At 44.0% G+C, this 20,823-nt stretch overlaps 1 long non-coding RNA gene across 1 annotated transcript in view; it reads left to right on the forward strand.

The window, feature by feature from the left end:
- LOC121723493 overlaps positions 1-20,823 on the forward strand; it is a 191,429-nt gene that overhangs the window by 150,449 nt on the left and 20,157 nt on the right. Inside the window, exon 4 of the long non-coding RNA XR_006034961.1 lies at positions 14,668-14,737. This is a non-coding gene — a long non-coding RNA (uncharacterized LOC121723493). The remainder of the gene's footprint in view (positions 1-14,667; positions 14,738-20,823) is intronic.

The raw sequence follows: 20,823 nt of genomic DNA on the forward strand, positions 1-20,823 counted from the left end.
TTGATGACACCTAAATGTTTTCCAGTACATGCTGTTCTCCCTCCACGCTGCTTGGACTGGCATGACTCAGAAGAACGAGGGCTGGAGCCCAGAGATGATGCCCTGTGTGTGTGTGTGTGTGTGTGTGTGTGTGTGTGTGTGTGTGTGTGTGTGTGTGAGGCGAGGGCTAGAGCCCAGGGATGAGGCCCTGTGTGTGTGTGTGTGTGTGTGTGTGTGTGTGTGTGTGTGTGTGTGGCGAGGGCTAGAGCCCAGGGATGATGCCCTGTGTGTTTAGTGAGTGTCTGTCCCCTCGCAGGGTTGTGGTTTGGTGCGGAAAGAAAAGAAGACGACGGCAAAGAAAGAGGGAAAGAAAAGAGAAGCAGAAAGAGGGAAAGAAAAGAACAGAAAAGAAAAGAGGAAAAGAAAGAGAAGCAGAAAGAGGCGCGGCCTCTACTGACCCAGTTCCTGCTAAGGATGTTTAATGTACGGCAAGCACATACGGTATTTCTGGACCCGGAGCATTCGTTTGGCCGCTGGACGCGGCCTGTTACGTGTTTACACACTGCGTGTTGTGCAGAGGAAGGGAGAGACACTGGGCACCCTCCCTGTCTAGCGTCATTAAAAAAAAAGAGAAAGAGAGAGAAAGAGAGAGAAAGAAAAAGGGGAATGAAGGAAAAGAAAAAGAAGAGGGGATTGTTTTCATGCCATTTGTCTTTAAAGTCTAAAAATACCCGCTGTGAATGGGTCAAAGGGTTTGACATGGCCAGAGTCTGTGTTTAGAGGTCCAAGTGTCCAGAGAGAGACTCCGTTTTCGCTCTCTCTCTCTGGTGCCCGGGCGACAGCAACTCTACTCCGCACGCAGTCTGCAGTCTGCTCAGCCGAACGTGATTATTTTGTTTAGGTCGAAGATTCACGAGGTTGCAGGAGAAGGTTCTGACGGATGGACACTAAACTTTGAGATCGGCGCAGGTGAGCGCGGCCCAGTGTGAGTGTGGGGGGACCGTAGGGACATGGGCCCTGTGATCTAGGAGTGTCAGGGTTCCTCCAGCATTTCTGCTGTGTTTCTTCCTTTAGCTTGTGCAGGCTGGAACTATGGGAATGGATGTCAGTGGGAGGGGGTTCATGCATGTGGATTTATACCTGAAGACATGAGGCACATGTCTATTTATGTGCATGTGAATGGGTAGAGGCAGAGACTTTCTAATGTGGAGACACAGCACTCAAAAAATCCTCCATAGAAATGCATGGGGCTAGTTTGTAACGCCAATATGGCCGTTGTCTACACATATCCCACTCCTTCCTCGGCAAAACGTCGACATGTGAATACATTGAGCCAATCATGTGGTGTGATGTGAATACATTGAGCCAATCATATGGTGTGTTGTGAAGACATCGTGCCAATCATGTGCTGTGAACTCGCGGCTGGAGCACGATTGGTGTGAAGCCTTGCGCACGCGCATTTCTGCGTTGCAATATGGCCGCCGAGTGGAGGGACTTGCCTAAAAGGACTTTGTTAGAGGTGATTGTAGAAGTGTTTGCATTGTGTGGTAATTCTTTTTGTTGCATGTCAGTCTGTACCAGCCTGTGTGATCATTTTAAGGAGTAGTGTATGTGGCTATGCTTGTTTGGTAGGACCTGCATGTATGTTTTCATACATTTTGGGTACAGCACTCTGTGTGTGGGTGGGGGAGAGAGAGAGAGAAAGAGAGTGCACATGTGTGTGTGTGTGTGTGCATTGGTATAATTGTGTTTGCATGTTTCTTTGCATGCATATTGAACACGTGTGTATGTGTGTGTGTATGTGTATGTGTGTTTAGTTAGTTTTGTAACCGAGGTCACGCCGAACTGTGTAGAGGCTCTGCCTTCACTTAGAGCATCATTCAGCCCAGTAAATGAGGAACACATTAAGGGCCTCCTGGAAGTACTTTCTGAATTCTTTTAGCCTCTCTCCAGCAATAAGTAGAAACACTTACACACAGTGCTTTACCGGCTCCAGGACCCGCGAACGCCACTGTGGATGGCCTCAAAAGGAGACCGGAATGAATTGGCTTTTCGTTATTTCATTATTTATTTCGTTTTTTTTTTTCCGTTTTTTTTTAGCATGAGTAGCCTGTTTGTTGTTGGGGGCTGCTTCCTTCACAGATGGTTTGAGAATAGATGATGGTTTGGTTGAATACGTAGTTTTGACCACCAGCATAGACACGCACACCCCCACACCCCCCACACGTACACACGTACACACACAGATGCTGGGCATTAATGCCTAACGTTTGTCAGACACAAGGTTCTTTCAAGGCCCCACGTGTGCTCTTGGAGAGACATTGGTGTTCTCAGACGGTGAATCAGTGGAGATGATTTCAAGTCTGAGGCGGCTTGATAAACACCCACAGTGAGTCAAACATATCAGGGCTTGCTTTGGCACAGCACTGCCGAATCCTTAGGCCCCTGTTTGGATTGGTTTTGGACGAGCGAGGGGTGTGGGTCGGTCGGCCTGCCGGGCGTCTGAGTCTAATTTTGGGGACAGGGGGTTGGCGGGATGCGCACAGTCCCACAGTGTTGGCATGCTTGGACCGGTGAAGTGTTTAAAGGGTGGCGAAGGACTGCTCGTCACTTTGTTTGCAGATGGTGTGGTGTGGTGGGAAGCACATTAATGAGAGTGCATACACACACACATACACACACACACACACACACACACACACACTCTCTCTCTTTTTCTCTCTCACACACATATACACACATACACACACACTCTTCTCTCTCTCACATACACACACACACACTCTTCTCTCTCTCACATACACACACACACATACACACAGACACACACTCTCTGTTTCTCTTTTTCTCTCTCTCTCTCTCACACACACACATACACACACACACACACACACTCTCTGTTTCTCTTTTTCTCCCTCTCACATACACACACACACACACACACACACATGCACACACACACACACACACACACACACACGCACACACACACACACTCTCTTTTTCTCTCTCACACACATATACACACATACACACACACTCTTCTCTCTCTCACATACACACACACACACACTTTTTATCTCTCACGCACATATACACACACACGCACACTCTTCTCTCTCTCACATACACACACACACATACACACAGACACACACTCTCTGTTTCTCTTTCTCTCTCTCTCTCTCTCTCTCTCTCTTACACACACACACACACACACACTCTCTGTTTCTCTTTCTCTCTCTCTCTCTCACACACACACACACACACACACTCTCTGTTTCTCTTTTTCTCTCTCTCTCTCTCTCTCACACACACACACACACACACACACACATTCTCTGTTTCTCTTTTTCTCCCTCTCACACACACACACACACACACACACACACACACACACACTCTCTGTTTCTCTTTTTCTCTTTCTCTCTCTTACACACACACACACACACACACACACTCTCTGTTTCTCTTTTTCTCTTTCTCTCTCTTACACACACACACACACACACACACACCCACAAGCCCACGGTGTTTGTGAGTCATGCAGTGGGTGTGATGTCGAGGCGCTGTGGGAGAGGGCAGAATGGTACGGCTGTTTGTGTTTGTTTTGTCTAGGGTCTGATTGAGCAATCTGAGCCGCTCTGCCTTGAGAAGGCTGTGAATCATGTGTTAAATTTAGACATTATCTAAATGTCCTCATGTGGCTTGATGTGGTTTCCCCTACTTTGGTCTGATGTGAGTGCTCTCGCCGCATACACACATCCAGGATTCCCACATGGCTCTCTAGTGATGGAAAGTATTTGTTTTCTGAGACAAACAAATTCTAAGAGTCAAGGAAATTAAACGTCCTGGAAAGGGCCAATGTGTGCTGTTGATGACTGGTACTGGTTAGTATGCATCTCTCTGCTGTGTGGGCACTTTTCTGTGTTTTCTGTGCTCACTCAACATGTCTTGCCATCGCTGAGTCTTGAAAAGTGTTTTACCGATTGAATCTTAATATGAAGAAATTCATATTCATATAAATTGGAGAAATTCATATGTTTATCCATATACACACAGACACACACCCGCACAGACATGGCCTGCTGGGTAGACATCAACCAGGGAGTTGATGTTTTATGGAACAGCCGAATGTGAGGGAAATCCAAACTCCAACCTAGTGGATAACGGACCCCAGGTCTACCCCCCAACACACACACACACACACACACACACACTTCTACTATCCCTACCCCCAGACGTCCTTACTGTACCCTGACATCGGCGCTAAGAGGGGTGCAGAGGGAGGGGCATCAGGAGGAGAGTTTAGATTTACCGCGGCGTTGTTTGGCCTTCACAGCGTGCCGTTGTCCCAGCACGACTCAGGAGAGAGGGGCCCGCCCCACGGTGCGCAGGGGTCATGTTTACCCTGACAGCACACACACACACACACACACACACACACACCTCGCAGTGCCTCCCACCTCTCGCAGGGGCCAAGGTGAGGAGTTTAAGAGGAGGGCAGGCTTTAAAGCTGTCATACACACACACACACACATACAACAAATGCATACGAGTGTACACATGAGCATTCTCTGTCAAACCTGAAGTCACATGCTGAAGACGCACAAATCTTTCCTAATGATGTTTGCTATCTGTAAAGGGCCTTTATTGTACTTGATGGCTGAGTAGATCAATGTGTTTGACCATCATTTGTGTGTGTGTGTGTTCTTTGTCTGTGTGTATGTGTCCAAAAGTATACGAGTGCGATATTTTCTGAATTCGGACAGGTAGCTTCACATACATATGCACACACGCACACGCTCACACACACACGCACATATATACACGCACACGCACACACACGCACACACCCACACACGCATATACTGTACATACACGCGCACACACACACTCTCACTTCAGCAATCTTTGTGCTTGATTTGTGCCCTACTCTGAAAGTAGGGTTTGAAAGAGTTACCCTTGTCAAACTTGTCAAAGACAAAATTGAATTCCGGCTTTGTTGGATGTCCTATCCCATCATGTGCAGTAATGTAAAACGTTTTAGTAGTAATAGTTCTAGTAATGGTTCAACACAAATGTCTCTCTCTCTCTCTCTGAGTCTCTCTCTCTCTTTGTCATTCTTGCCATGCAAAGAATACATGAGCTAAGACTGCAGATCTGTTTTATTTAAACCAGTTGTATCATGATGAGACTGGACGCTGAAGTAATAGCACGTTAACTCCTTTACTAGTGAAAACGAAACTTAATGCCTACATCCATGCATAGACTTATGGGTAATGTAGTCTACCACTACACCTCCTCCTTTTAGCTAAGCAACATCTTTTTAGAACAAGTCTGTATTCTTTTATCAGACCCTTAAACTCATTTCAAACATTTTCTTTTATCAAATCATTTTCAACTCTTTCCTGACAACAACTCATCCAGTTCTAAACATTCTTATGCTAACCTTTTTATCTCAACACATTTCTCTGGAGCTCTTTTCTTTACCAATTAATGTGTAGTAAACTAAAACATCCACATTCTTTACATTCATTTTTTTTTTTTTTCATAAATCAAGTCTCCCAGGAGCCTTGGAAACTCTGCCTGACTTGGTGGTGGCTTCAGGGGAGTTCCCAGTGGCTCTCAGGTGGACTCTGTTTCTCCTTAGAATGCCCTTGTCAGTTTCTACCAAGTATGACCTTGGCATGTTCGCAGTCCCTAGAAACAGTCCCAGGAGCTTTCTCTGTGGTGATCCACACCTTCTGTCCTGAGGTGAGCTCTTGACGTGTTCTGGACGGTGGCGAAGATTGTAGTGTGTTGCTTGCTTACGCCTTCCTTCCTCACCCTTCCTGCGAAAGCCACTAGGTCAGGCCATTTTGGTGTGAGCTGACTTGAGGACTGAGGTACAGTAGGGATGTGCGCAGGTTTCTTCCCATAAGTAACTGCGCAGGTGAGTACCCATGTTCTAATGGTGTGGCTCTGTATGCTAAAAGTGCTCTAGTGTGGTCAGTGTCCTTACTCCAAAGACGCTTGACTGTCTGCACTGCACGTTCAGCCTCGCCATTTGCTTGTGGGTAGCGAGGGCTGCTGGTGACGTGTGCAAAGCAGCTCTCTTTTGCAAATGTTCTGAATGTCTCTGAAGAGAACTGTGGCCCGTTGTCGGATACAACAGTCTCTGGATATCCATGATGTGCAAAAGCCTCCTTCACAGCACGAACAGTAGCCTCTGATGATGTGACCCTGAGCTCAGCCACCTCTATATATCGCGAGAAATAGTCGATGATGAGCAGGTAGGTCTTGTTTGCCCACTAAAACAGGTCCATTCCAACCTTTTGCCAGGGCCTGTCAGGGACTTGGGACTGTATGGGGGGCTCTCTGTACTGAGTTCTGTATCTCTGACACATTTCACACCTGTCTACTGTCTCTTGAATTTGTGCAGAGATACCTGGCCACCATACAGATGTTTGAGCTCTGGCACGGCATTTGGAGATCCCTTGGTGACCTTCATGGAGTTTGTGCATTATGTCCCCTCTGAGTCTCTGAGGGATGACTATCCTCTCACCTTTCATCAGAAGGTCTCCAGCGAGATACAGCTCTGCTCTGACTTGCCAGTAGGGTGCAATCCCTGAACTCAATTTGTGTCTCTGTGGCTATGCTGTTTGACAGTAGAGTGCCACCGTTTTGCACGTCTCATCAGTCTGTTGTACTTTCTTAATTTCTGCCAGCGTTGTGTCCGTAGCAGGAAGTGAAGACACAACAGCATCCACAAACACCTGGACCTCTTTTTCAAGCTGTAGGTCGTCAGCAGATGGAGTGTCACTCAGTGGAGCTCTGGACAATGTATCGGCAGTGATGAGGTTCTTGCCTGGCACGTGAACAATGTCGTAATCATACCTGAGGAGTCTCAGTCGAAATCTTAAAACTCTAGAAGGGAGGTCATCTAAACCTCTGGTGCTCAACAGAGGGACCAAGGGCTTATGGTCAGTCTGAAGTGTGAAGTGCAGCCCTTGCAGGTAAGATGTTAGTCTTTCACACGCCCACGTTACTGCCAGTGCCTCCTTTTCAATTGGCGCGTAGCGCTTTTCTGTGTCTGTCAGTCCTCTTGAAATGTATGTGACAGGTTGCCAGGAATTATCAGCTTGCTTCTGTGTGAGGACTGCACCTATTCCGTATGGTGATGCATCCGCGGCCACTTTTGTCTCTGCTGTATTCGAGTACTGAGCAAGCGCTTTTGGTGAGCTCAGTCCACTTTTCAGCTTTTCAAAAGAAGTTTGCTGCGGTTCTTCCCAGACCCACTCATTTTTCTCTCTCAGTAGGTCTTTTAGTGGCACAGTGATGGTCGCCATCTGAGGTACAAACTTTGACAGGTAGTTTGCCATGCCCATAAGGCGCCTCACGTCCTCCACATGTAGGCTCAGGCATCTGTAGGATAGCCTTCACTTTGTTTGGATTCGGCTCAATTCCTTTTGAAGACACTCTGTGCCCGACGAACGTGATGTGCTCCTGTGTGAACTCACACTTCTCATTACGTGTAAGTCCCTCTTCCTGCATCTTCTGCAGCACGCGGTGCAGTCTTTGATCATGTTCATGTCTGTTTCGTCCATACACTAACACATCATCTGCATGACATAATAAGCCCTCAAAACTCTCAAACATTTGCGACATCCTTCTTTGGAAATGCTCAGGAGCGGATGCAATTCGAATGGGAGTCTGTTGAAAAAATATCTCCCGAATGGAGTAATGAAGGTTGTGAGGGGTCTTGATTCTGGCGTTAAAGGGATTTGCCAAAATCCTGATCTCGCATCTAACTTCGTGAAAACTTTGGCATCTCACATCATTGCCAGTGTTTGGTCGACAGCAGGCAAAATGTGACGCTCTCTCTTCACCGCTGCATTCAGTGGTGTGAGATCGACACAGATTCTCAGTTTGTCTTTCATTGGTTTTGGCACATCTACCATCCCAGAACACCAGGCTGTCGGCTCAGTCACTTTTGATATGACACCCATACTTTCCATCCTCTCTAGCTCTTCACGCACCTTGTCTCTGAGAGGTAGAGGTACTCTTCGAGGTGTTGCCCCTTGTTCCAGCTCTATGTGGTATGGTTCTTTTAGCTTGCCTAGCCCTTAAAACACTGATGGGTAAAGTGCCTTAAAGTCAGTATCTGTCTGAGTCACCTCCTGTACTCTGTGCACTAGCCCCATGGCCTGTATAGCTGGCAGGCCCAAAAGTGGTTGTGTCAGTCCTGCCACAACATACACATGTTGATCTGTGAATCGGCCCTTTGGACTCATTTTGCTCTGGAAGCAGCTTTTTACGTCCAGCAAATTCTGTCCAGGACCAAGTAGTCTTTTCAGCGGCTTGTCTAGCTTACCATCTCGCTCTGGATTGAATACGCTCTCTGGTATTGAAGTCACATCCGCACCTGTGTCAATCTTGAAATCGACAGCGTCTCCATTTAGAGTGACTTTTTCAATCCATGGCTTGGTGGTTTGTGTAGACACTTCCCCTAAAAATGCATAGTCCTGTGAATCACTGTCTGACAGCACTTCTGTGACTGTGTGCACTGCTTGACCATTGCGACAGGCCACCGCAAAATGTCCTTTCGTATGACACTTTCGACATTCCACATCTTTGGCTGGGCAATCTTTCCATGCATGTTTTCGTCCTTTTCCACATCGGCCGCATTCTTTTTCACATGTCACATCAAACTGTTTGTTCTTTTTTTGTCTGTTTCCCTGTATAATGGAACTGTTTACCCTTTCTCACTGTTTTAATGGCATCCACATTTGTTTTAGAGTCAACTCCCGCTGCTCTGTGTAGTATTGTCTGTTGTTTCTTAACAGTCTCACTCTGTCTCACTTTTTGTATTGCCTTTGCAAGGGTCAATTCTGAGTCCATTTGCAGCTTTTCGGATAATTTTCTGTCCTTTATCCCAAATACAATTTGGTCCCTTATGAGTTCATCCTTTCGCAAGCCAAAGCTACAATGTTCTGCTAACTTATGTACTTCGGTAATGAAGGCTTCTGAACTCTCCCCTTCTTGTTGGCATCTTATATTGAACTGTGCTCTTTCAAAGTGTTGCTCCATTGCCGTTTTCACTGCGTCGTATTTCTTTTTATCAGCTGCTCTCATCGGCAAGATACTTAAAATATCGTCAGCTGCATCCCCCATTGCATACAGGAGTGCATTTACCTGATATTCTTCATCTTGATCTTTTAATCCAGATGCAACATGGAATCTATCGAATCTTCTGATCCATCTAGGCCAGTCGGACAGACGTGAAAAGTCGAACGGTTCGGGCTGTGTTATTTGCACTGAAACTGCCATACCGTCTTTCTTTTGTTGCCGTTTCACGTTTCGTTGGATAATTTTTCACTCCTTTCACGCGTGTGTGCAGATTCCCTCTCACCGGCTCTCTCCCCGCCTTCGTGAGCATGCAAACTTCACCGTTGTTCTCTGCAGGTAATCACACTATCGCCGTGTCCACATACGACTAAAGTCATTAGGCAAGTATATCGCAGAGATTTGCGTTCTTTGCCACGTTCTGACACCATGTATAATGATGAGACTGGACGCCGAAGTAATAGCACGTTAACTCCTTTATTATGAAAACGAAACTTAATGCCTACATCCATGCATAGACTTATGGGTAATGCAGTCTACCGCTACACCAGTTACCTGCTAAACTCTGAGCATGATGACTCATCCATCTTGTGGTAAGCGATCAGCATCTATTAAACTCCATATGGCCTTGTACAGTCCTGCTCAAGCCAAAGCCAGTTGTGTAAGTTGATGAAATAAGGAAGGATCTATGTTTTCAAAGGGAGATGGTCCCTGACGTCTTGCATAGTTGATAGTGTTGGGTTCATAAAGCTTAAATCCCACAAGCATAACACAGAGACATCGGGGTCAGATACAGATTATTAGCAGGGAGATATTTACACTCTCTCTGTGTCTGTCTGCACATTACATATGTCCATTTTACTCTCTCTCTTTCTCCCTCTCTCATCCTCTCTCTCTCTTACTCTCTCTATCCAAATCCTCTCTTCACACACACACACACACACACACACACACACACACACACACACACATCTCCATAATCACACACAGAGACAAACGTAGGTTGATGCATATATTGTATATACTAGGCACATGGCCTGTCTCCTTTTGGATGGGCAGCAAGAGTTTTGATCCAACCCTCATAAATTCTGTCACTGATTTCTCCTGCCACCCACTGAAGTTTATGAGCTACTCTGCCCCTTTATATGTGATTCCTCCTGCATGTGAGGGAATGGAAAAAAACCTCTGCATGATTGAATGGATTTAAATATTATTATGCTGTATATTTACATTGTGCTTTTTAAAATGGCAATAATTCACAAGGAATCTGTGGCACGCAATATGCACCACAGATGTGGAGCCCCATAGTGTAACGTGAACAAAATCATTGCATGTGTCTGGCTGTGTGTGTGTACAGTATGTGTGTGTGTGTGTGTGTGTGTGTGTGCGCATGTGTGCGTGTATGTGTGTGTGCGCGTGTGTGATGCGCAAAGTTTTTTTTTCTGTGTAACTGACTGTATTTTACAGTTTGTTATATAACTGTTTATGTAGTTAGCACGCAGAAGCACAAACGTTCTGCTCACCATCACTGGGCTTCCCAGGGCGGCAGACGTATAGATCCTGACCCCTCATGACAGACGTATAGATCCTGACCCCTCATGACAGACGTATAGATCCTGACCCCTCGTAGAGCCACAGCCACTTGTGTGGGACCTCTCTGGTACCCAGAATGCACTGCGTGTACAGGAGGAGATAGTTCAGCTCCAGCAGTGGTCCTCATCTCTGTCAGTGCCCACGGGTGTCTCACTCACTGGAGATGTTGTCAGGTCAGGATGCCCCCCCCCCCCCCCCCTCCCACATGCCCTTTGACTTTTCCCATGGCCAGACCGGCCCCCCAACCCCTGTCTGAGTGGGACGACCAAAATTTATCGGATGAGTCCGTGTCTCTTGGGCTGTTGAGCCCATGACTCATCCACAGCTGTTTACATCAGAACCCAATGCACACACACACACACACACACACACACACACACACACACACACACACACACATTATACAGCCAATAGCAGATGTTTTATACTTGAGAGTATTTAGAGTATTTACAATGATGTCTCAATAGTAGTATTAAATTACACCAGCATAGTTTATCATGTCCTCGGTGCATGTCTGGCTTAGCTAGAGGAGCCTTTAGAGCACAAGGAAGAAGGATGAGGGGCGAATTGACAGGCTGGTAAGGAAAGCTGGCTCTGTAGTGGGAGCTGAACTGGTAAGGAAAGCTGGCTCTGTAGTGGGAGCTGAACTGGAGTGCATCACTTCACTATCTGACAAAAGGACCTTGAACAAACTGATCAACATCTTGGACAATGAGTGTCACCCACTCCACAGCATTATTGTTAAGCAGAAGAGCCTGATCAGCTGGAGACTTCGCTCACTGCCTTGCACAACTGACAGACTGAGAAAGTAATTTGTCCCCAGGGCCATTGAACTGTTCAATGCCTCACTTAAGGGAAGAGGAGAGATAGACTTCTCTGCATAGTCTGTCTGCCTCTTCACCCCCTCCATGTTTGGTACTGTCTGTCCACTAGCCACTTTTGCCACTGTCTTTATGCCTCACTGTTTGCGTGCTATATTAGCACATTAGCACATATGCATAACCCCCCTTGCACCTTAGAGCACCTTACCATATCTTACTATGCACAGAGAATCACAGGCTCAGTCCCTGCCTCAGTCATTGCAAGCGCCTCTGATTGATTAATTACCACTATGTGGATACTGTTTTTAGAATTGATTTAGATTAAGTGTTAGTTAGTATAATTTGTTTTTTTGTAATTTGTATTTTAGTATATTTTTATATATTGTATTTAAGTTTAGTTAGTATAATTTGTATTTTAGTATATTTAGCATATTCTTTATCTTCTACTGTCCTTATTGCTTAGTTGTGTTTTTATATTATATACTTTAATTACTCTTTCTGCTGTTAAAGAATGTGTTTGTGATGTCTGTATGCTGCTGAGACCTTGAATTTCCCCTGGGGATCAATAAAGTATCTATCTATCTATCTATCTATCTTCTACTGTTTGTTTGGCCAGGTTGTTTATAGATCCTGCTCAATTTTTGTTTTGAAATGATGAAATTATGATCTATTGGCATTTGCCAAAACTCTTAGTTTACATGCTTAATTGCTCACTCATATTCACATATTTTAAATGTCCATTTCCAAACTTTTTTCCACCAAAAACCATGTAAGCATTTCTAAACTAACCATTTCCCTTAGACATCACACTGCAGCTATCAAATAATTATAGAGGATGTCAAATAAAATCCTTGTACCCTTGTATCCTTGTACACTACAGTACATGCACTGGGGAGGTCATTTTAAAACAATCGCAAAGTTATAAAAAAACTGTGTAAACAATTTTGAGTGCCATCAGCCATCATGGTGCAGCCAATGATAATCAGTATGAAGGGATTTTGATATGTACGTTTTTCACAAAATGTTCAACAAATCAGAATCGTGTGTAAAATCAGGCAAATTGTGTTTTTGGTAGTCAGGGGTCATGGTTTGGGATGTTCGGGTTGTTAATCAGCCCAGTTATAGTGTGTAAAAAAGGATCGAGAACAAAGCTATTAAACTGTTACTATTAACTGGATAGTGACATGTTTCCAGAAAAAGAAAGTTACGCCACTCTCTAAAATACAGTATGCTGATGATAGCTCAGCCTCAGAGAGGAAGAGGTCGCTAAGACAAATTGCTGCATGGCCATGTTGCCTGAAGATGTCTTTGGCACACCGGCTGTTGTTGATGTTTAGCCTAGAAGTCTGTGAGTGCTTTTTTGAGTTGTTTAGCTGATCAGGCAAAAGTATTTCAGTGATTTGCAACATGGCTGAGGAGGAGAGCTGACAGGTGTTCCCCATGTTGTGTGCACCCCAGGAGAACTTTGCTATGGCCCTCTCCTTGACTCTCTCTCTCTCTCTCTCTCTCTTTCTCTCTCTCTCTCTCTCTCTCTCTCTCTCTCTGCGTTAACTCCATGCTTCACTGCATTGTATGCTTTTTCTACATATAAAACTCTCTTTTATTCACATGTTAGCCTCTCTCTCCTTCTTTTTCTCTCTCTTCTCTCACTCTCACTCTCTCTCTCCCTCACTCTCACTCTCACTCTCTCTCATTCTTTTGAGACTGTGTGAGCTGCCCTTAGGGATTTAGCAGGTTGAAGCCATATGTTGAACTGTTTGGCTTTGAATCTGAGTAAAATGATGTGTGACTGTGTGTCTGCTGCACTCAGTGAGGTATGCTGCGGGGCCTAACCCTGACCCCAGCCTTGACACCCTCACATCATTCCTGGCCTGTTACGCATTTTACCACCAACCGCTAATTTCCCTTGAAAGTAAAGGATCGGGCACCTTTTCAGCTGGGAGAGCCATAAATGGCAAATGTATGGTATTTATTTTGTGTTAAGAACCTTCTTAGGCTTTACTCTGCCACTATTATGTATCTGGCTAAATTATTTAATTACTGATCCTTTCATTGGCAAAAACAGCAAGATTGCCCTCATACAATGTGTCACCTGTAGCATAGGCTACTTCTCCTGCATACCCTTCAACACTGATCTGAGAAATGGCTAACGTCATCTAAGACAAGAGAAAAATAGGCTACCTACACGGTCCCAAGCTGTTTTTCCTAGTACTGTATCCAAAGCTGATTTCGACACAAGCGTAGCATTAGCATTCAAGACACAACTGACCCAGCTGTTAAATGGCAACCTTATCTGTCCACTTGACCTGGATTAACACCAGGTTCGGTCCTTTTTCCTTTTATGGATATGTTTTAATGAGCTCTAACTGTAGCCTTCACGTAAGCAAGGAAGTAGGGAGATTGAATTTGAAGGGTTTGAAATTGAGATGACAACTGTTATCTTAACATAGTGCTGCTTTGAAAGATCTAGTCGTAAAGCATTTAAGGCCAACATGTATGGCTGAGGTGATGGGCACTCCAACAAGATAGGTAGACACTATCATTGATCCAGAGGTAAACACGGAGTATGCACACATATACACTTGACCATTAGCTCAGAAGCTAAACAACCAAAATATTCACACACTGAATCACACACTGTTTTGACCATGCAAGTGGTCAACAGGTGCTGTTCACCAGAAGAGGAAACACTAAACTTGGTTTTAATTAACACTGGAACAACAGCAACCAAAAACACCCAAAACAACATGTGAAGACCCTTTTCTTCCTTTTGCACTCCCTCAGTTCCCCAGTGGAGAATGATAAGGCAGGTTATTTACACGAAAGCTCATAAATTCTTTCAGGGAGGCGTAAGAAAGCCAGTGGGTGGTTTCCCAAGACTCTTTCTAGCACACTGAAAATAAACAGGGAACAACACAAGCACTGAGCTGTTAAACACAATTGAAAGGAGAAGTTTGTCGGTTGTTTTATCTGACGATCTGATGTTTATCTGATGCCTTTCATTACTCGCCTTTTTTCTGTGTTTGATGAAAACGTGCCCGATTCCAGAAGATTCTTAAAAATAACAGTTTCCTCTGTCTACTTCTGGCTCTGCAAAATGCCTGTGAAAGGAACTGTAAAATGCTGGGACTCATATGGGATTGCAATTTCCTGTTTTCTTCTTTAGATCTGCTGTCTACTCCGCTGTGCTGCTCACCCACTTCACCCACGGACACTAACCCATAGTGCCAGCCAAAGTAAGTCCCAATGGGTCCTTGTTATTGTTACTGTTGTCTTGTGTCTGTCTATTCCTGATGCATAATGGGAAATGTATTTTTTTTGTTACGGTACCTAACAGGTCTGAGCTGAATACAACTTGAGCTTGAGCTGTATGATGCCAGTGAATATGGCTGGACAGTGATCCCTGTTATCTAGGGAAATCTGCCATGGGGGCCGGCCGTGTCCAGAGACTGACTCATAATGACAGACCTCCAGGCAGGGGGGATTTTCTTTGGCCCGCGGTGGTTTCCTGTGGTCAGTCGTCCCTCCACGCGTGCTGTTTGAGGAAGTGGGTGTGTGAGCCTTTTGTCTTGTTTCGGTATCCCTTCCCTGACCCTGCCGCCTCAAAGACAGGCGTGACCTCCATGGGTCATTTAAACCGACTGGACTGTATTATATTTGGAGCGGTGTTTACAGTTGTGATGGTGCAAGTCTTTGAGGTGGTTCAGCTGGCTTCTGCATCCAGAAGAAAAAGGGATATCACAAAGCTTTTTTTCCCTCGAAGATGAAATTCACTATATCTTCATTTACACTTGTGCACATGTATGTATATAAATATGAAAACACAAAGATTTCTATAGATGACATCTACTGTATAGTTTCATATCCATGGAGATAGACACTTTGGTTTAGCATCATGTGGTGATATTCCCCTCATGACTAACCCTTCACCTCTGTCTCTGTCCTTGTCGGTCACACCCCTCTGACCGCGAGGGGTAAAGGATAATGACGGGTTCACACCCTCTGCCTCCTATTGAAAATGTAAATCTTGTTTTGCTCTCTTCGACTACCACACCTCCCAGGAAAAGACAACACTCTGTTTGAAATGACATGGTTGTCAGAACTTCCGATTACAGTCCTGTCACTCGGACCGCTGGCTTGGAAGACGCCAGTTGCTGAGGTAGAGGTTTGTGACGCGTGGGCCGAACGTTAGCCGCCGCCAAGCCCCGCCCTTGGACTCATGGCTAGCCAATCAGAGGTTGCCACCACAGTTGACTATCCAAAAGACTCACTCAGCTTAAACGTTCCGGTTTAGGAGAGTTCTGGTTAGGCAGCGAAGGCACAGAACTTTCTTCTAGCATCATAAATTACAGCTGCATCTTAACAACCACACCCTTTAATTTGGCCTATATCCCTCTCAATACAGAGCTGAGCTGTCTGTAGTCTTTGAGGGCCCTTCCGTCCTGTCATTTGCTATTATGTCATCCTACAACGTTAACTAGGGAAAGAATCCCAATTGGAGGTAGATGGTACATTCTCTGTGAGGTAGACAGTAGTCAAGTGGGATTGAAAGAGGAGTCTCAGATCACCCAACAGAAGACGCCAAAAGAGCACTGCCTTCTCACGGCTGCCCGACTAAATGTGTGATAATTTTAGACTCAGGCCTCTCACTTGGTCTGGAGCGATGACTGCGTTTGGAAATAAACTTGGAATTCGGCTTAATTGCAGTTTACAGATTTAGGAGGGGCATAGTTTTCTCCTTTATTTTCATGCATAAAGAGGGTGGATGCAAAGGCCAGAGACATGAGGTTTCAAAGCCACAAGAAGAAGTTTTTGAAAAAATGCAGCGAGAGAGAGAGAAAGAGAGAGAGAAAGGCATATAGAAAGAGAGTGAGAGGGAGAGTGGTAGAGACAGTGAGGGTTAGACAATTACAACAAGAGCAAGGCAGTGTGGATGAAGGTCCATATGAGATGAGCAAGAGACAGATGAGAGAAATAATGAGAGGTGAAGGAACAGGATGCCTCTTTAGAATGAACTTCCCTTAACAGCTATGGAGGTCATCCTTTTTTTTTTACCTTAGCCCCCCCCCCCCCCCCCCCCCCCCACTTCTTTGTTTCAGTGTAACTAAAATAAGAAAAATGTGGTGGCTAAGACCTTGATTATTCATCCAATTACTCAATTATTCAAGTATTTATTTTTTTAATGGAGACAACCAGGCGGAGAAACTAAATCAGTCAGAGAAAGCGACATGTCCAGGGCTTTTCCACTGTCCTGCCTCAGATGGGAAATTAAGTTTTAATGTCTTTTGGCTACTGCCTCTCAGACTGGGCCTACATTCTTTCACAGCTTTCCCCCTTTGCACTGGTAAAGATGCAGATAGACTCTCCTCTGCCTGCCTGCCTTTCAAAGGCCTGGCTTTGCCAGACCTGATGAAGTTATAGTCTTCTTTTATTTTTACTTTTCTACTCTGTTATTTTGTTATATACGGTTGTGTTCAGCTTTGATTGTTATACCGGCACAGTTTGATTTATGGCATTTGAAAATGGCACCTAGGGATATGCATATGAGGAAAAGATGAATTGCAGATGGACTCCTGTGTATGTCATTTTGGAGGGAGTGCCATGAGTAGTGCATTCTGGGATGTCTCGTTGGAGGTTCTTGCAGGGTCAAGGCATCGTGTGTTTCCAGTTAGCCACTGTTTGTCACAAGACCAACGTATTCTCTAGCTGCTTATTGTCTGCCCAGTAGATCACCTGGGCACCAGTAATTATGACTTGACTTCTAATAGAGTTCTCTGTAACTGTCAGTATTTCCCAACAAAGCCAACTTTATGATATTCACAATTCAATTCCCAACAAAGCCAAATTTATGATATTCAATCCTATCGATGTTTTGAAAAATGAGATCAGTTTCATGAGAAACTGAGCCCTGTAGATGCATACAAAACATATAGCTGCTCTGGACATGATGTCTCTCTCCCTTCCTCCCTCTCTCTATCTATATTCTCTCTATCTATATGTCTTTCTCTCTGTGTGTTATGAGTATGGGACTGTGGGCTTTTCACTGATAGATCTATTCTCTTGGGGTGAGTTTTATAGTTTGTTCAGGATGAAAAATGCCTTCTAATATACGGTGCCTGGTTGGGGACCATGCTGGACCGGCAATACGTTAGGTCCAGTTGAAGGGTGTCTCTGTGTCTTCAAAGGAAGCATTCTCTTCAAAGCCAGGCCTAGATCAAACCCAAGAAAACAGTGGGTGAGTGAGATGAGAGGATGAAGGGATGAATACTCTGAAGACAAAAGAAGGAGGTGAAGTAAGATTGAGACATTGCTCAGGAGGAAAAGGGGTTGCCCTTTGGGAAGAGCTGTTGTGTTTGAGTGATGTTAGTACAAACCAGGTTTCAAGTCTGATCCAACTTCAGAAAGCTTTAAAAAACCCTGACTGGGCATGATATTAGCAGCTTTTGTTTATGACTGTTGATTTACCACCAACTAAATTCATTATACTTGTCAGGTCAGTACTGTTCATGCATACATCTCCATTCAAACATCAGATGCACGCCTGTGAACAAGCCGAACCAGTGTGAAGTACATAGAGAACCAGGCTAGGTGATATACATATAGTGAGGCTCATACGTTTTTGAACTCATGCTAAAGTTGACTAAGAAGAGGAATATAAATTCATCTTTTGGAAATTGATCTTAATGCCTTAAGTAAAAAAATGAGGAAATATCCAACCTTTAATGCCACCAATTTTCGGTAACACTTTATTTTAATGTGTCGTTGTTACAGTGTACCTACCTAATTAGGTACAGTGGTACAACCTGTGTAACAACATGTACTATCAGGCAGAGGTGGGACCAAGTCACTCTTTGGCAAGTCATAAGTAAGTCCCAAGTCTTAGCAGTCAAGTCCAAGTCAAGTCCCAAGTAAATACAAAGAAGGGCAAGTCGAGTCCAAGTCCAAGTCACATCAAAGCCAAGTCGAGTCCAAGTCCAAGTCCCAATCTTTTTCAAGTCCTGAACAAGTCATCAGGTACTCTTCACTTAATAATGCCATTATTAGACCATCGATCATAATTTTAGCACTTCCATCTAATCCACAGTATTTTTTTTATAAATACAGATTAAAATATGTTCAATGTTTCTGTCTTGTAATCTTTTACGACATATGCATGTGCATACCTGTGTAATATACACATGTGCATACCTGAGTAATCTGTACAAAACGGATAGCTACATGACACTCAGCACAGCTGCAAATATATATGTTTTTCCAAATTGCGGAGCCCACTGTAAGGATGAGTAATAATTTGACTGATGGTATTTCACTGCGCTAGGCCACAGATTTGCCTGCAAACAATTTATAGGCTGTCTGCCAGTGGTGACTCATAAGGGAAGCCAAGGTCAACACTTTTATATTATTTAAAAGATAATAATGACAGTAATTTATGAAAGTATTCATTTCTTAAGAAATACTAGACATTTGATGCTGTTTATCTAATTTGTAAATGGTGCACTGTCACTTTAAGCCCATTGTGTGCCACTGTCCACACGTTCTCATAATGATCTTTTTTTACCAGCTCCGTTCAAATATAGCCTATGGCTAGTCCACAAACTCAAAACATTGTTTGTGCCACATGTATAGCACAATATTAACAATGATGAGCATGATATTAAGTTGGCACAAACAGCGTTCATTCCTTTGGAAAGAGAAGCATGTATGACATGATGCTTGCTTGACATTTTCTGTTTGCAATTAAAAGTGAATTATGAGCCTGGTAGCAGTAGCCACCTAGCTACAGTAGCTGAGTGGAATGCGTTTCAATCGGCATATCATGTGCTTCATGTAAATAAATTATTGAATACTTCAAGACTCACCAGTTCCATTACACAAGGCAAAGACAACTCTTCATAATATTCTTGTCCACTTTCCAAATCACAGTGAGTGCAGCTATGTCATAGTGACCTGGATCTCATAGTTTATAACAGTATAGTAGGCTAGTGAGAACCGGATAAATTCACAATCTCCTCTAATCTCGTATTTGTTGCCTCCACGATTTCTTTTTATATGTTTCTTATATTTAAAAGAAGATATCAATCATCATCAACAATGACAAGCCAGCTGGAACCTACTCGTTTTCTCTCCCTCTCGTGCGTGCTTAGATGTAATTCTCAATTAAATGCAGTAGCCTAGCATAAGTTAAGTTGGATGTTAATGGAGAGGACTCGAAAAGTATTATCTTTATGTAACATGCTGTTGGTGCTTTTTGACAAACGTTCTCTAACAAGAGTGCAAATCAGTTTGCAGTAAAGCTACTAGTGATTGGCTAAATGTTGGCCCTTCCTCTGTCTCTTGGTGCCCTACACACAGTGCGTAACGCGTGTGGGGGTAGTGGCAGTAGGCTACTGAACTGTGCTCTGGCCGCTTGTCTCCGCTATTTTTTTTTTAGTCGCGGGAAAGCGTCTCTGGGTTGACTGGTACACGATCAGGAAATGTAGTTTTTGATTCGAGACATGTCAAGTCATCACAAGTCAAAGAGGCAAAGTCCGAGTCAAGTCTTGAGTGAATAGTATTCAAGTCCAAGTCGAGTCGCAAGTCATGCCGAATTTTATCAAGTCAAGTCTGAAATCATTAAAATCATGACTCGAGTCTGACTCGAGTCCAAGTCATGTGACTCGAGTCCACGTGTCTGCTATCAGGTACTATCATTGTACTTGCATTATGTATTTGTGGGTACCTACATATAGTTGTTACACTGTAATACTGAGTGCTTTTACAAAACTTTGTCAATTTGCCTAAATTTTCATCAGAGGCAAAGAGCTGACCTGAGACCTGCTGGATGGGGTAAATCTGGTCATGATAGATTTGATATACAAAGCATGCTTAGCTCCAGTCAAGGCCTCATTGTCTTCAGTGTACATGTAACAGCTGTGCTGCTACAACCTTGTTACTCTGGTACAGTGGAATAAACCTATTAAGTGTACCAGTTAATTACTTACATGTACATCTTACATTACATTTTGTAAAAGCACTCAGTATTACAATGTAACAACTATATGTAGGTACCCACAAATACATAATGCAAGTACAATGATAGTACCTGATAGTACATGTTGTTACACAGGTTGTACCACTGTACCTAATAAGGTAGGTACACTGTAACAGCGACACATTAAAATAAAGTGTTACCCAATTTTCTTTGTGAATGAAAGGTATAGTATATGATGATGTGGAGCTATTTTAATTCTAAAGGCCAAGGGAACTTTATCAGGATGCTTTGTATGATCCATGAAATAACTGGCCTTTAAAAATAAACATCTGCCTGCGAATACTTATGACC

The sequence above is a fragment of the Alosa sapidissima genome, chromosome 11 (genome assembly GCF_018492685.1).
Source record: "Alosa sapidissima isolate fAloSap1 chromosome 11, fAloSap1.pri, whole genome shotgun sequence".
NCBI classification, from domain to species: Eukaryota; Metazoa; Chordata; class Actinopteri; order Clupeiformes; family Clupeidae; genus Alosa; species Alosa sapidissima.